This window comes from Suricata suricatta, chromosome 6 (genome assembly GCF_006229205.1).
Source record: "Suricata suricatta isolate VVHF042 chromosome 6, meerkat_22Aug2017_6uvM2_HiC, whole genome shotgun sequence".
Taxonomy (NCBI): domain Eukaryota; kingdom Metazoa; phylum Chordata; class Mammalia; order Carnivora; family Herpestidae; genus Suricata; species Suricata suricatta.
Window position 1 is genome coordinate 410,951 of NC_043705.1, and position 6,142 is coordinate 417,092.

A 6,142-nucleotide genomic window follows, 5' to 3' on the forward strand; every position below is an offset into this window, starting at 1 on the left:
TGCCAGCATTTTGACCACAGGATCCGAAACAAAGGCCATCTTAAAAATTAGTGCCAACAGTGTTTTCCTGCGAATTTTCCTTTCATCGGTAGGTGAGCACAGGGTTCCTAATTAACTGACTCGGTGAACTTACAGTTAAAATACTGTCTGTTGTGTTGATTTTGGTGGTGAAACTTTGCTGACAACAATTACAGCTTTCAGCGTTTCTGTCTGAGTGATAGGAGACTTTGCTGGCTCCTGGGGAGATGGGCAAAAATGTGCCAAGTCCCCCGTTGCTGGTACCTGAGAGCGGGTCCTGTTTGCCCAGAGCAGTTGACCGTGACTGTCAGTCGTGGTGCCCTCACTGGACTGGCAGTGGCAGTCAGACTGCACCAGCCTGGAGTTCATTGTTGACCGGACGGCTTCCTCCTGACAGACTTCTTTTTAGGAGAAGCGTACGTGGAGGTGTGTGTGACGCTCCGGCCCGATAGCTGTGCAGCAGCAGAGGCAGCTGGGCGCCGGGTCCTGCCGGTCTGGTGGGGGCCGAGAGCGTCTCCCGGGCAGGGGGGCACCTGGCGGTTTGGAGAACTGCCAGGAGCAGGTGAGGAAGACGGGGGGGGGGGGGGGGGGGGGGGTCCTTGCCCCCAGAAAGGATGTTTCTGGGCAGAGAGCATTCCTTGTGACCTCCCATCGTAACGGGTCTCTGATTTCCTACACTTCGTGTTCTGTGGACCAAAGCAGCACCTTTTCTTTTTCGCACGCAGTTTTGATAGATGTTCTGAGTTTTCCAGGGATACAAATACCTTGTAAGGGAGAGTGCATTTCCCTCTTTGTAGAACCACCCCAGGAACTGCCTTCCGTTTCCAGGAGAGAGTGGCCTGCGTGGTGGATGCGGCCGCCCTGCGTACGAACCAGGGGGTCACGAACGAGGGGGTCCTGTGGGTCCGCACCGCTCCCTGCTCCCTGGTGGTGGATCCTGGAAGCTCACACTCGCCGGCGAGTCACTGTCCTGTGACTTCCCTGTGACGCGCCGACAGAGCCGCAGGACGGGCGTACCCCAGCTGTGCTGGCTGCTGGCTTCCTCTCAGGGTGGTGGGTTGGCTCGGTGAAGCTCCATGGGCATGTCGGCTCCGGCCCTCGAGAGGACCCTCCCCGGCGGGTGGTGTGCAGGCATCTGACTTTGCCTGGTGAGCCCTTGCTGGTGCCAGAGGGAGGGGAGGGTGTGAGTGCACGTGCATGTGCTTTTCAGAGAGAGGGGTGAAGCAGGCAGATTCGGGGACGAGGGGGACAGAGAGGTTGTGGGTGTCTCGGGTTTGGGTCCAAGGAGCTAGGAGTAGGTTCGCAGTTATGTTTCAGGGTTTGGTGCTGTTCGGAGACGTGTGGAGAGGGTAGAAGAGAGGGGGGTTCTGTGGACGGTGGTACCAGAGTGTGAATGCAGGGTGCTGACCTGCTCCGGCCGGGGGGTCGATTGGGACCCCAGAGAGGCTTCAAGCAGAGAATGGTGTGATTAGGGCCCCCCCGTGCCCCCCCACCCCCCGAACTGGTGCTGGTGGGGGATCCGGTGGAGGCTGGCAGGCTTCTCCCAGAAGAGGTGGGGCTGCAGGTTTTTAATTTTGTTCTCAGTACTGGTCCTCGAAGTCCCCTGAAGACGGAGATGGCGGATTGAGGATTGGCCCTTGTGTTAGGAGTCTCAGAGCCTCTCACCGCCTCGGGTGGTTTGCAGGAGGGCTTGCTTGAATGTTCCTGTCCTTGGAGGGTGTGAACAGGGGTCTCTGGCCCCTCGGAACCTCTGTGGTGAGCTTCGGGGGCTTCTCTTGGGACCCCACTGTGAATGTGGGGACCCCACTGGGAGAGATGCCCCTGACAATCGGTTCCGGTTCTCTGTACTGGCGAGTCTGGGAGCACATGCTGGTATTTCTCAGGCCCCGCCCCTCATCCTCTTCCATTTGTGTTCGCTGTGTGTTATCTCCGTGAGTGAGTGTGCCAAGCTTGGAGCCAGAGGATTGCTTCCTGCAGACCGTGATGTCGCTGGCTGAGCAGGCACCTCGTGGACAAGGCGCTGGGGAAAGGCCAGAATGGTTGGGCCCCAGGGTCTTTGGACCCGTGCCCCTGCAGCTGGTCCTCTGGTTTCTAGCAGCCTTGCAGAAGACCAGTAAGTCACTCATGCCGGCGGATCGGTAAGGTCGGTGGTAGGATGTTTCTGAGGCTGATGGATGCTGTACAGCCAGTGGTTTCTCAGATGCTGCTTTGCCTTGTGCTCACAAATTACTTGAATTTCCCCATTTTTTGGTCCCATTAGTTTTCCATTTAAGTGTTCCAGGTTGATGCAACTTTGCTTTTTTGATCTTTGGGTTTTTTCAGTAACAAGTCCTTTAGAGTTGACTGCATGCAGGGTCAGAGAAAGTGTCTGTGCCCTTAGGTGTAAGCCAGAGTAGAGTTGGGGGCCACATGTCCGTCCCAGGGCCTTCGTGACTGCAGGGGCCGGCAATGAGGGTGAGGCGTATGTCTAGGGCCCTGCATGGACTGTGTCTCATCCATCCTTGTCTAGGTGGAGACTGTATGGCGCGTGTGTACATTGGTCTTTTGTGGATATTGTTTACGTTGAGCTAGTCTATCTAGGATTTCTTTTGATGTCTACTTCTTAACGCTTACTGATTTTTGAGAGAAAGAGTGAGCAGGGGAGGGGCAGAGAGAGGGGGACACGACTCTGAAGCAGGGTCCAGGCTCTGAGCTGTCAGCACAGTGTCTGATGCGGGGCTCGAACCCACAGACCTTGAGATCACAGCCTGAGCTGCAGTCAGTGTCAGACGGTCGCTCCATCGACTGAGCCGTCCGGTTGCCTCCTGATGTTTTGCTCCAATCTGTACATTTCAGAAGAATGTAAGTGTGTTGAAGTGTTTGGAGGATAGTTATGTTAGAACATACTAAGTAAAAGTTTAAGACTTTGAATAAGACGGAACTAGAAACTGTAAACATGTTCATTTCAGTGCTTTGGTTTTAGCTGGTGGAGAGTAGGGTTCATTGGGTGCAGTTAGGCTGCCTCCACGGGTGTGTGTTCTGGTGGCCAGTGGCCCTAGGGTGTTCACAATACTGTGTTACTGCCGACAGGAGCTGCAGTGACAAGGAAACTCATTTCTGGGAGTTGCATTTCACTTTGAATCGGAAGCTAGCAAAGAGCCAGCCAAATTGAAACTCAGGGGTTGTTCCTCAGAGTCAGACCTGCCAGGTGTCACCCTGACTCAGCCTGGAGGCTGAGTGTGAAGTGAGGGGTGGGGGTGGGGGCTGGGATCACTGCGCAGGGGCCAGACCTCGGGCCTGACTGGGTTCATTAACACCCGGAAGGTTTGTAGGTAGTGGGGTTCCTAGCGGTGGGGGCAGAGCTAGGTGAAGGTAGAAGGTGGACATTTGGGGGTGGGGCTGGGTGAAGGTAGAAGATGACATGTCCTGGGACTCGGTGGGCAGCGTGGTGACAGTACTGGACAGTGTTCGGGTGCTTGGAGGAGACCGGTGTTAGCCAGAGTTGTTTGAACACATACTTGTAGACACATTGTTGCCTATCTGGAGCTCATCCACCTGTTTTCAGTTATAGAAATAGAACTGATGGGAAATCAGAAAGATCATTGCCTTTACTTATTTCTATTGGGTGTGCCAGGCTAGGTCTTGTCCCCTCTGACTGTGTTTGTCACACTTGGGTTAGGACTGTGAGGTGTCTGTTTACCACTAGTACTGCCACATTCGGTTTTCCTGGTACAGTAAGTGTACAAACTAGGGACACACGGTAAAGTACTCCGCCGGGGAGGACGCGAGGCTGCGGAATGCACACAATGTTGGGCTGACCTTTGTTTGTTTAGCTGAGGCCCTGGAGTTCTGAGCTGGTGTGAAAAGCAGTTTGCAGGAGATTACGTGTGATCGGATGCCTACAAAAGTAGAGAGCCCCTTTTATTTATGTATGTATTTTTATTTAATTTTTTAAGGGAGTCTGTGCCAGAAAAGAGGCAGAGGGAGACCATCATGCAGGCTCCCCGCTGAGTGTGGACACAGGGCTCTGTCTCATGACCCCAGAATTACGGTGTGAGCTGAAATCAAGAGTAGGACGCTCAGGGTCTTGAGTCACTCAGGAACCCTGAGGACCCATTTTATGCTTAAAATCTACATGTCAGGAGTGGGTGGGGCTTTTGAGTGACTGATAATCTGTGCACATAGGTGGCTGCTTGAGAAAACAGTTGCTCGTTCATAAAACCCTTGAGAAAAGGTTTCTAATGTATATGAGCTCCTTTGAAAAATCAAAACGAGGGTGTCAACTGTGGGACAGCACATGTTACTACATGTAAGTTGCGCCCAATAAACTTGACATTTAAAAAGGCTAAAGCGGGGAGCGCCTGGGTGGTTCAGCAGGTTAAGCGTTGGACTTCAGCTCAAGTCATGATCTCACAGTTCGTGAGTTCAAGCCCTGCATCGGGCTCTGTTCTCACAGCTCAGAGCCTGGATCCTGCTTCAGATTCTCCCTCTCTCTTTGCCCCTCCCCTGCTCGTGTGCTTGCGCACACGCTCACTCTCTCGTGCGCTCTCTCTCTCTCTCCCTCTCAAAAAATGAATAAAACAACATTTTAAAAAGTTAAAAAATACGGCTGAAAGAGGGACAGCTGAGGTGTCCCCAGCTTTTCACTCAGGCAGGGGACTTATTCGTCAGAGCTCCCGTTTACAGAGGAGACCGAGCGGCCCGTCGCATCCACAGCGCGGAAGGGAGCCCAAACCCTCATGTATTTGCCTCCTTGGGTCACATTGTCATCTTCCGGTGGAGATCCGGTTGGTGGTTTCCTCTTGGCCGAGCTGCCAAACATGTCTTGGTGTTCGCTGGTAGAGTCCGCTACGTCCGCCGGTGGATGGTTTCAGAGAAGGTGACGGACTTTCTTCCTCCGCTTACTCTGAAACCTCAGAGGCCTGGACAGGGGGCCAGAGGAGAGGCTGGGGGTGCAGGCGGAGGTCACGGGTACGTTTTTTCTCTTCGGCCGCTGAACCGGTCGTGTGGGATTCATTTATTGGAGTGGAACAGGTGTAAACTCATAAAGCTGCATTTTTATCTGGCTGGACTGGCCTCCCCATGGAGGCCCCGTTGCCGGCCTTGACCTGTAGCCATGCAGACCTCTCCATCAGAAACTTGGGCTGCCAAGGTCTTTGCTTTACGTCGTCCTGGTCCTGACAGGGAGAACTTGTTCCCACGGGGTGGTGGTGCTGGAGGAGCTCATCTCAGAAGGTCTGTTTTCCTTGCTGATGCAGAGGGTCATCGCCGTAAACAGGAAAGACGGGTTTTGACTTGAGCTCAAGGGATTCTGGTGGCGGAAGATGTGACCTAGAGAGGCCACAGATGGCTGTGTGGTCGTCGTCCACCTTTCTCCCACACCAGGCACTGTTAGGTTTTGACCTTTTGCAGAACGTTAAATGGTGCTGGGGCGGGAGCTGCCAGCTGCCACCTGTCTTAGGCCCAGGACCAAATGCTCACCCCTGGTCCCCTTGGGGCTCTAAGAGTTTGGTGTGTTGAGGAACCACAGGGGAAGGCCCCAGGCCACCCTGGAAATGAGGGCTCAGCAGGGCCGAGCAGGCCAGGGGCAGTGTGTGGGCAGGTGGGTGTGGGGGGGCTGGAGGGGACACGTTGGGAGGAGGAGGCTGACAGGTTTACCCTGAGATGGTCCACCTGCCCGCATGGGGGCTGGGGAGAGTGCAGGTGGCGTTTTCACCCCTCAGTCCCCAGGACTCTGATGATCGGAAGAACCAGATTCCGTTCAGTGCTAGAACAAGTAGAGATAGCCCCTGTCGCGGCCTCACTGCAGTGGCCGCATCTCTAGATGAGTGAGACCCTCGGGGGTCTGCTTTGGACACTGTGGGTGGGCCCTTGATGCCTGCAGTTCGGGCCTCGGCTTCTGGGTGCCCAGTGGTAACAGGAAGGGCACCTCGATGGCGTGAGGGCCACCTGCTTCCAGGCCAGGTGGGGCTGGCTTGTTTTCCCATAGGAAATCTCACTAGCTCTCTTTGTTCGTTTTCATCCTTGGGCTTTGGTGTACCTGTCATTGGGTCTTCCCTTGCCCTGGGATGGCCAGGCCCCACTCTGAAGCCATGCACGCAGTGTGTCCCCTTCTCTGAGCTCTGCCTCCCTCCTACACGTCCTC